At 34.0% G+C, this 11884-nt stretch overlaps 1 pseudogene; it reads left to right on the top strand.

Moving 5' to 3' along the window:
• Positions 1–6019: 6019 nt before the first annotated feature.
• Positions 6020–7010, top strand: LOC118912086 (olfactory receptor 51G2-like; annotated as a pseudogene).
• Positions 7011–11884: the final 4874 nt, after the last annotated feature.

The following is an 11884-nucleotide window of genomic DNA, read 5'->3' as shown; positions in this document are numbered from 1 at the left end:
ACTCAAAAGAAGTTCTGGTACATACAGCACTTTTTTTTTATGAGGTTGGGATCAATAGTCTTTTGTAGATTGCCCTTAAGCAAAACAAAAGGTCATTTCCTTGTCATTTATACCCTAATCTACTTAAGACAATTCAAAATATGTGAGGATAATCTTGAAATCACATTTGCTTCAGAATTTATTCCTGAATTCTGTATTAATAAGATTAAAAGTGCTTATATCTAAGTTCTCCTATTGACTTATCTATATTTTCTTATTGTACTGGATTTGACATCAATCTATTATTACAGGGAACACTTTTGGGATACTCATTAGTAGATTTTGTCCAATATCCAAAGCTTTTCTAGATATCTGTGTTCTTACACAATTATGAGTATCTCAAGTCACCCTTGGAGTTTTTCTCTTCATATTTTTCAAATGAAATTTCTAGTCATATCTCAATTGATTGATCTAGATGTGGGAATACTAGACACTATTTTCATGAAGTATTCTAAATTTCTCTGTAAAAATTTGTCTCCTTTAGGCTAGCTACCTAACAATTTATTCTAAGAAAGAAACCTGAACTCCTTTTGGAAGCTTCCTTACACAAGTCAAGGTAACATTTTTCTTCCTTTTTATTTTAAGGCACTTCTCAAATAGACAATTCTAATTATATTGAAAGTGCCCTATAGGTCAATGTAACTATAAATTATGTTTGATGTAAGTATGCATTTGGAAAGATAAGCATACCTTAGAGTTATAGTGTAGCTATAAGCAGGTTGCATGAGTCTATCACTCCAACATTTGGAAAAGAGGTCATTCCCACGACCAGATTCTCGTGTCTCAAAGCAGAGACAAGTTTTTTGCTTGGTTACTCAAGTCAAAATTTGTCCCTTAAATCTAGTGTACTGCAGAGACTTTCTGTCTTCATTAGTCCTTGGAGCCATCTCACAGCAGCAGAATTATTAGTTCTATGTCTGCCTTTGTCTCTGTGTAATTCTTCTTTTATTGTTCAAAATTAGCAATGACAACAGACAGAAAGAACAAGAGAAGTTGTCCTATTAATAAGACAAATTTGTGTCAAGGAAAAGCTTTCCAATCCAATCAAATATGAAGGGATTACTTAAAAACAAATCTTCCTCATTCATAATAATATGTAAGCAATCATAGTTATTTGGGAACTGAATATAAAGAGACTGGAGCTCAGACATAACATGAGATTTGCCTCACTTTTGCATCATGGAAATCCCTAAACAGGAGATTCAAGTTATGGGTCTTAAAATATGATGGGAAGGCAATTTTAAAAGAAAAACACAGGGCCTACGTGGAGTCATTTCTCTAGGTCAAGTCATCAAATGGGACTAAATACCTAACCTAATTGCAGTTTCAAACCCTTTCAGGAATGTAGTTAATCAGGAAGTTTCCATCAGTACCAATAAAATAATCTGTAAGACGTGATCAGCAAGAATGTTTGCTCTTCCACTTAATTTCTTTTGGTACCAGTAGGTATATCCACCCTGATTCTTTTACTTAGCATAGAATATCTTATGTAAATAAAATGTACCCCTCAAAGTGCTGTCTTTCTAACCATGGAAGTTATGTTTCTGGGTTTAAGTCCTCAGTTTGGCTCAAATAAAACTGTCTTTATTTCAGGGTAATTTTAATGATACTTTTGTTGATAGCAAGCATAACTTTGATCCATAGTTTATTAACTGAACTGTTAAGAGAGAACACCGCTATGACATAGTCATAGTATTTCAGGAGAAGGTGGTCAGGCTGGGGTATTTATAGGGTTTTGCGATCTGAACTCAGTATCTGAGATATCTCTTTGAAGCTGGGAACTGAATGGCAATGGGTAAAGTTTATGGCATAATAGTTGAGACTTGGTGGAGATAATGTGGTATAGAATGTGAGGACAGTATTGATAAATATTGTTGTTTGATAAGTGACCTAAGCTCTTTCCTTATGTGAGCAATCTGTTATTCTCAAATCATTTCCACTTGCCAAGAGGATATATAATGGTTGTTTGAATAAGTTTATTTTCAGGAATTCAATGAAACAAATGGTAAAGTTATTTATTGCTTTACATCTGTGTAAGAATTTTCTAGAAAAAACAAGAAAGCTGACACCAGTATCCACAGTTCATAATCTGTATAGAATAATCTATGTGGATCTGTGTATTCTCAGTTCTGTTAACCATTTCACTTATAAGAATAGAAGTAATTTTTACATTTAGTAAAACTGTAGTTGGATGGTGTATGGTGCCTAGTCCAACTCTGATATTCTATATATATTTAATTATTCTTGAAGGCCCCTGAGAGATTAAATTTATCGATATATTTTGTAATGCCATTTTATATGTTCATTTTCACTGCTATGTCTCAAGTACACATGCAGCCATTAATACTTTAATATGCACAGTTGTCAATACATATTTTGAATAAATAGTATATTGCTGAATTAAAAAATATTGCCACAGCATTAATTTCATGTCCTTTCTGTGCTAGGCCTTGGTATATATAATGAATTAATAGAAAATAAAAAATAGGGATAAGAAATAATTCCTTTTTTGGAGGTAGTCAAACACTATACATTTGAACATCTCATCTAAAAATCTGTCCTCACATTTTAGGGATCACTTATACAGGGATATCTTTCTCTTATTCCCTGTCCCTCATTTAACTAATATTTTCCCAAAGTTCTTCATGACTTTGAGTAGAAAGGAAATTTCCTATTCTATTTTAATCTAAGTCACAAAGAAAATGGAATGAGTTAACAGATTATTAATTATAATGCCTATTTGTAATGATTATATTCCATGAAACAAACAAAAATTAAAAACAATGACAAAAATACCCAGAAAAATGGTAAGCTACCTTGGATAATATGCCCTTCTGTATGATACTTTATTTTCCATAGTGGCTTCAATTCACAATGTTATTATCAGTATAGAAAGCCTCAGATTGAGAAGAATCAGTGGAGGTAGCTAATCAATCAACTTGTGCACTCAAGTGATTTCCATATGATTTTTTTCTCCTCTATAGAAGAGAAAAATACTTTGCATCAAAGAAAAAGTGTTTTTTAAGTTCCCAAGCATGACTTGTCGTAAGGAAGGTCTCTTGCTTTTGCCACAATATTCCTAGCAGAGTTAATGGAAATCTGACTACTCTCTGAATGTCATTGAATCTGTATCATGTAGGTTTTGCTAGCCTGCAAGATCATGTCCATGTTCTTATTTGAAACTACATGACAAGCAGGTCTCTTGACACACAGGTATGTGTATTTGTGTAAAGTGACTGGCGTATGCTTGGGGTGTGTGTGTGTGCGATGACCACAGGAAAGCACATATGTTTTATCATTTCAGAATTCTAAGGTAATTTGAACATATAGTCAATAGGGTTTCACATCTGAAACATATAATATTGAATGAACAGTAGTAGAGTTCAAACAGATGCCTGTGATGAAGAAGACATGAAAAATCCCCAAATGCAAATATTACATTTTAAAAAAAGAATTTACTTCAGAGTGAATGGAGATAACACTAAGACTTACTGAGTAATTTTCAATTCACCTGATTAAAAAAAAAACAGTAGTTGGGCTCTTTGTGGACCATTCCTGGGAAGTAATGAAAAATAGACTTTAAATCAAGAAGAGAAGGGGACTTTCCAGGAGTGACTAGTCTCAGGGGATAACTGCATGAATAATAAAGAAGCTCAAACCAGGACACAGGGATTCTTGATTTTGGACACAGAAAGAGAAGCTCCCACAGGACATTAGCAAACGCTCTGCCTTGAGATGCCTGATAAGAGAGAAGACATTGTTTACCTGCATTTATAAAAGGGCTAAGACCAAAGAGACTTTGGATAAATTACTTAATAGAGAAACTTTAGCCTGCAATACAAGGAATTACAGGGGATTAGAGGTGTTTTTTACTGTGAGAATATCCCTAATTTGCCTCCCTCAATAACCTGAGATATTTGAACCATGGTATTGAACCAAATAAAAGGAAGTGAGTTTAATGTCTTCCTGAATTACAGAAGTGTAGAACTTTCCATGCCCATGATAACACTGGCCATGAGTACAGATTCTGAAAATGCTTAAAAACCCATGGATAAGAAAAGGCAAGAAACATGGCACCAGGTCCTTACCATGGGAAGGTATAATGTTTGGACTAAGCGGAATGTGCTTGTACCCAACAGAGTGAGTTTCTCTCTGTTGAACTCTCTCATCACAACATCTTCTCTAACCTTTATAACAAAATTTAAGATGAAAAGAATGTAATACAATTTCTGAAGCTAATTTCAACTTTCTTAATATTTTAAGACAATGCATAGAATTTTAGTTAATCCCTTCTTATTATCCTTTCAAGTCTCATCCAAATCGATTAGGGGTAAGATTTTGAAAAAACTGACTAGAATGCCAAATGAAAGCAGGGACAAGCGGACAGGATTTTTATGCTTCTTATTCTCGATACCAGGTTTATGTAGTCAGACTCTAAGAAGAGCTTTATTATCATTATTAATATTTCCTTTAAGAATCTTATTTTGACCAAAAATTAGACGTCAGAAGGAATTTGAATAGGAGCAGCTGGGAAATACTCAGGCCACCACAGCTAGGCTCCATTCAGGGAATGAAGATATGGAAGTGCACATCAATACAAAGGCCACAAACAGTACCAAAAATGACATTAGCAAGTGACAGTAGGTGATAGCCAATTAGTATATGCAAATATTGTAAGGCACGTTTGTGGGGATGACTGCATATATGAAGAATATACAGGTAATTTCTATTTGCTTTCATGAATAGAGAATCTAGTAAAGGGTGGACTCAAAAAAAAAAATGTGTACTTTGCTATCCATGGGAAGGAGACTTAGTGTATCCATACCGATTTTATCTGATAATAAGTTTTGAAACATAGACATGAAAATAGTCTCACCTCTAACATACTGTATGGCAATTAAAATTTATACAGGCTTCTCACTTTGTCAATAAAATTTTCTGATTGTGCTTTATTAGATCTTTTCTATGATCTTAAAGCTTAGAGCCAGAAATGGAGATAAAATAATTAAAATTTATTAAATATTTGGATGAACAAATAACCATACTCATATTGAATTAAATTAATAAAGTAGCATTGTATAACATTTTGTTATTAATGAAATATTTGTTAACACAAATATTTAGTAACTGTAAAGTATTTCTATGTATTATTAATTAAAATTCAAAATATGTAGGCCCATGATAATAGAGAAAGCCCATCTTCTGTTAAAGATTTGGTATTTTTAAATATATAGAATTATTTATTTTCATGTTCAGATGAAGAAAAATAATATTTTTACATTTAACAATGAATTATCATGTGATAGTGCTTCTAAACTATGTAGTAAAGGTACATGTAAAATCTTTTCAAACAATTGCAAAATATTTTTTTATAAAATATACCTAAAATAGTGCTTAAGAAAAATGAAATAAAAAAATGCAATAATAATAAAATAGTAATCTTGTTTATACTAATAAATCATTAAAGAAACAGATATACTATGCTAATGCAAATTCTGAAAGATTTTTTTTCAATTTCTGCACTAGTTTCATTGCAGAAAAAATAGGATATTCAAATGTGAATTATAGTTTAAGTAGCACTGTGTTACAGATCAAGGCAGTTAGAAGTACCCTGGAATGATAGACTACTATCATTGTTATAATAATATGTATGAATTTACATGAATTTTTAAAAGAAATTTATCTAAAGTACATTATTTATTTTGGAATTTTCATTTTTAAATATCATTATCTGAATTAAATGTCTTAGCTCAATTAAATATCAAGGATATTTTTTTTTCTCATTTATTCCTTCAGTAAGACACAATATTTGGGGAATTTGATCAAAAAAAGATCTTGTTTTCAAGTCTAGAGGTTCAGATGCTCTATAGTGGGAAATAGCATCTCATACTAGACACGTATCAGGCTGAGTTAAAATAGAAGGTATTATGAATAGTCAATTAAATGCTCAAGCAAAATTTTGACATCTGTTTCTGGGACAATGCATTTCATTCCAGGAAAGGCTTGCAGCTCTGGCATCATGTTTCCCTTCAACAGCACCAAGTCCACATTCTGCACCTTCCTGGTGACAGGCATCCCTGGGCTGGAGGCTGTGCACATCTGGATCTCCATACCCTTCTGTGCCATGTTCTTCATTACCTTGGTGGGCAACGGGATCATCATGACGGTTATCTGGAAGGAACAGGCCCTCCATGTGCCTATGTACCTCTTCCTGGTCATGCTGGCTGCCTCTGATCTGGGTCTGTCCCTCTTCACCTTTCCTTCACTGCTGAGGATCTTCTGGCTGGATGCTCGAGAGTTCACTCTCTCTGCTTGCTTCACCCAAATGTTTTTATTCACACTTTCCAGGATTTCGAGTCAGTTATCATATTGGCAATGGCCTTTGACCGCTATGTGGCCATTTCTCGTCCATTGCACTATGCCTCCATCCTCACCAATAGTGTAATTGCCAGGGTAGGTTTGGCCATTGTAGTGAGAGCCATGATTGCACAGATACCCCTCCCCATCCTCTTGAGGAGGCTGTGCTTCTGTTGCTCCAATGTACTTTCTCATTCCTACTGCCTGCATCCTGACATCTTAAAACTCTCCTGTTCTAACACTAGGATCAATAGCATCTTTGGACTCTTTATGGTGCTTTCCAACATGGGACTTGATTTTCTCCTCATTCTCCTTTCCTACCTGTTGATTTTGAAAACTACTGAGCATTGCATCCCATGGTGGCCGTCTAAAGGCTCTTAACACTTGTATTTCCCACCTCTGTGCTGTGGTCCTCTTCTTCACACCCATGATCTGCCTGTCCATACTTTTATCGATTTGGACCAAGGCTTCCCAAAAGCAACTATGTACTCATGGCCAACATGCATTTTCTCATTCCCCCGGTGATGAACCCTATTGTCTATGTGGTGAAAAAGAAGCAGATACGAGACAAAATCCTTAAACATTTTATCAAAAAAGGACCTGAAGAATCCTGAACAGCATTTCTAATGTAAATTCTGAAAATAGATATCATGGTAAATAATCACTATTCCAACTTTCCTAAATGAAATTACTTTTCTTTGTCTATCCTTTTATACATAACACAAAGAAGTAAAAAGAACTAATATATTTTATTTTCTCAATTTACACTAGCTATGACTTTTGGTTTCAGTATAGTCTTTGCTTAAATTTATCATGTAAATTTTGTTTATCCAATTTCTTTTCAGACTGCCAGTTACTTTTTTGCCTCAAATTTTGGAAGTTGTTTACAATTGTACTATTCTTTTCTTCTCCAAAAAGCACATTTTTTTCATTACCCCTTGTCCTATGCCTATTCATCACTGTAATTTAGTATCAGTTCCATTGTATACACCAGTATTTAAGCCAAAAATTTTCTACACATGCAAAGCTCTCTTTTCTTTTGAGCTTTCCCTATTCTGTATGTTAAATAAGTTTGAGACATCTCATAAAACAATGTTGATTATTTAGAGCAGGTAAGTAGGAAGTTAGGTAAAATGAAGTTGGGATGATTGATTCTGGTGAGAACACTCAACAAAAAAGCGAGATTTTAAAAAAGAAAAAAACACGGAAGAATTCAGCGGGTAGAAATCGAAAAATCATTTCTAAAATGATAATAAAGCCAAATAATTATTCTACAGTCTGCACCTCATCTTATCAATGGATGGAAGTAATAGTGACATCCTTGACCTGTAATTATCTTGCAACTGTCTAGAAGCTATGCCACAAAAATGAATGAAAATTATTGAATTATTTTTGTCAAATCTATTTGACAAAATAGATGTCATCCTTTTCTGTATGGACAGCTCATGTGACAGTTTAAAAGCAATGCTGTATCTGGTTAAATTTAATACAGTGATATGCTGTTGAGTTTAAAATATGTGCATTATTCAAATAGTGGTCTATATTTCATTCACATGCATATATCATCATAGCAAATAAACACTCTGCACCTTCCCTTGTTTTGATTTCCCTAAGTGCCATAGACATTGTCTTCTTTATCATTTACTTGTATTTATAAAAATGTTGTTTCCTATTTATTGATCATCCTCTTTGCAAGTTATTTTAAGAGTCTTTCCTTCAAAAAATCTCCTTCCACATCCTAATTGGTACCATATAGTATCTATCCACTCTATGTACTTCAGAGTAAATAGTCAAAGCTCTTTAGCTGAAATGCAAAAAAAAAAACTTCCTGGTTTTCTATATAGGTCACAGATGAAAGGAAACTCCAGGTAAAAATTTGGGTAGGGTTTCATTTTTCCATTTAATTATCATCAATGTTACCATCTTTATGATCACCGTGATCATTGTTATTCTCTTCAGTATTATCACTATCAACATTACATCTGTGATAGCCTGCTTTATTCCCAATTACATCATTGTTTGAATGATGAATTTTCTATGTTGAGTACCGTAAGAAATATTTGGAAAAAGCACAATAAACAATTATTAAAGATTATTGATAAAAAAGAGAAAGACTATGATCTCATAAGAGGAGTGTGTTAAATGTTTTTAATTTATTCATATATGAGGCAGTTAGATTTTTGAAAGAGAATCTGTTCAAAGGGAATTTGTTTAAAGGAAATGTCAAAATATCACTACTTGATGTGAAATAAAGGAAACAATTGCAAATAGAGACATAATTTTTCTTTTCCCACAGAATCTTAAAGAAGACAATTTGAAACTATGCAGGACAAGAGAAAGTTTGCATGTATATGAATTACAATTTACAGAGCTGTAAAATAAGGCTGTGAACAAAGCTGGATGTGATCATCTGGAGGATGGTGCTATAGACAGGGCATAATGTTCCAGTGAAACACATACAAAATTTTTTATAGTGTTCCCCCTTTTTGATTAAAAATAATATCAAGAATTATTCTTGATCATACAGTAAGACTGGTAACCTTTGATGTGGCCTGATTATTTCCATAGTTGTAGCAAGAATACTAATTATCATATTCACCTTCTAAACCTGCTTTGCTGGAAGTTATCAGAAGTAATCTTAGATTGGACTTTAAAATGCTTCTTTTTATTTGCTGTACTCATTCTAGGAAGCCGAGCCAAGGATTTGTTACCAGATTTCACCCACAGGATATGTAAATTTTGGGAAATTCCTCTTTTCTTGCAATCGCCCAAATACCCCAAGATTCCTAGTTTTGAGCAGCACTGACTTACCTTAACTCACAGGGAAGGCTGGTAACTCTGGAAGCCAAGACTCAGGCGTGTTCTCCTGGGATGGTCTGGGAGGCATTGGCTATCTCAGGTTTTCTTAGTTCCTTAAAAGCTTCTCTTCATATCTGATTAAATGAGAATCATCTCAAATATGACATTTTAGGCAAAGATTTGTTCCATAACCAACATTTCCAATTACATCATGGTAAAAAAGAGGACAGACTCTTATTGAACCCATGCAAATAATTCTATTGTCATGAAGATAAGAATACTTAATGAGATTTTCAAAATCTGGAAGAATTAGGCTTAGAGAATAAGATATCATCTACAAGTGTAATGTCAGCCTACAAAAACCAAGATGAATCACAGCACCTGATTTGACCTTGAGATTGCTAGTTCCAGTCTCTTAAACATGCACACATCTCTAAATCTATGGCAACCATCGTATTGGTTTCCTACGTCTGCTGTAAAAAGTAAACATAAATTTAGTGTCTCAAAACAATGCAAGCTTATTTATTTCTTATATCTGGAGTTCACAAGTATGAAATGAGCATTATGAGGGTCAAATCACAGCCTGTGTTGCTTCTGGAAGTTCTGGGAGGTGAGGTATTTTTTTTCACCTTTTCTACCTTTTAGACACTATACAAATTCTTTGGCTAAAGGTCACATCACTTTCACTTCTACTTCTGTCATCATACTTTTCTCTCTGACTCTGAGCCTCCTGCTTCTCTCTTATAAGGACTGTTGTGATTACATATGCATGATCACATGCATAATCCAGAGTTATCTACTCATTTCAAAGTCCTTAATTTAATCACACATGCAATGACCCTTTTTCCATGTAAGATGACATATTCAAAGGTTCTAGGGATTAAGATGTAGACATCCTTGAAAGAGGTTATTTTTCTATCTACCATAAACTTAATTTCATTTTCTTCTATATCAAAGTGAACCACATATACATACTCACTAAGAAGTACCATAAACATTCATGCTTTCTTGTTCTTAATTGTGCTTTTTAAAACTAAACTCAACCTTAGAGTCAACCTTTATTTTTCTACTTTTATACCTATCTGTGCATTTGAGTTCTAGCTAACACTACATTTTAAAAATTGGAATGTTGATAAATTTGTGTTACCTAGCTTATCTGGTCTCTCAGTATCAGCATTATATTAATGAAACCATTGATGTATCTTATCTGTAGTGAACAGCTGTAACTTCAAACTTTTGCCACTCTTTCCAAATTGCCTAAACATCATCATTATCTCTCTTCATTAAAAGTAAAAGTGACAACTCTAAGGAAAGAAATGTCTTCACTTCCTGCTCACGGTCACACAATTATATATTCTTGATCTGACATCAAATTTTCCATTCTAATCTCTAAAATAGATTTGTAATCTCCTTTATTTAAAGAAGATGAACTACCTTCATCTTTAAATAGATTTTTTCTAGTAACACCGGTGTCTCTTTCAGTCTAGCTCTCCACCCCATTTTCCCCTCTTTTCTTTATGTGCTATTATTATGTTTAATACAATATTTAATACACTTGAAAACACAGAAAAGTAAACACACACCTATATGTTTTCCACTTGGTTCTACTGAATTACAATATTTTGCCAAATGTATTTTTTAGTAAGTAAAACACATTACAGTAAGAATAAAGAGAGTGACATTAAAAGTAGTGATGTAAAAAACTTCAAAATTCACCTCTCATATAAGCAAAAATTTTGGCAAGAATTGTCAGCATCAACTTTTTTAAATTTCAGAATCAAATTTTAAGAATCAAGTTATTTCCAGAATTCTGGAAATCGGTCAAAGGCTGACAGCAACTTGGGGTCATTAGTTTTAAAAAGAGGAGAAAAGAAAACAGGCTAAATCACTGTTAAGAATACCAGACTTTGAGGCATTTTACCTTGCTATGGTTACATGCTCCACCCTTCACCTCAGCAACTTTGAAAAATATCAGCTTTTACTTCCTATGAGAACGACTAGTCACAAGAGGGAGAAAAATGGACATCAGATCCTTCCAAACCTCCTAATTTTCAGTATTTGACCCATTTAGTGGTTCCTTTGGTGTAAAACCCATTTACAAGGTAGGCTCATGCTCTTGCTGTACAAAAATATCCATTTCAGAGGGTTTGGGATGAAGGATGGTAAATGTTGAAAACAATTACAGTCAAGTGTTTTAACTTTGCAACTGCCTGAGGGATAAATAACAGTTGTGGCAAACAACAGACTGACCACAAGCTTAGAAGGAAAAGCTGGAGAATGAGATATCTATAGGGACTTTGAAAGCTCAGGCATAGTCCCCTGGAAGGCTACACACATCCATAAGACTGTGTGCATGCTCAGGGTTGTGTGTGCACTCAAGAAATACAGAAGAAGGCTATAAACTCTCCCATCTGGTTAACTTAGAGGCTCTTTGGAAGCAGGAAGTGAGTACTTAAGTAGAGGTATAAACTGCCAGGTTGAGTGTTGAAAGCATGCTTCAATTTACACACAAAGCACCACTTCAAAGGCTAGGAGCCCTATTGGCTTCTGACATATAAGGAGATATCTGTACAGCCATTAGTGGGCCTCATATTAACTGAGCAGAGACCAGAGGCCACACCTGACAAAGAGTAACAACTTTACAGCATTAGCTCATAAGTATCACTGAGCAAGCACACAAACAACAACA

This window comes from Manis pentadactyla, chromosome 9 (genome assembly GCF_030020395.1).
Source record: "Manis pentadactyla isolate mManPen7 chromosome 9, mManPen7.hap1, whole genome shotgun sequence".
NCBI classification, from domain to species: Eukaryota; Metazoa; Chordata; class Mammalia; order Pholidota; family Manidae; genus Manis; species Manis pentadactyla.
The sequence above is the reverse complement of the archived record's forward strand: the minus strand, read 5'-3'. Positions and strand labels throughout refer to the sequence as shown.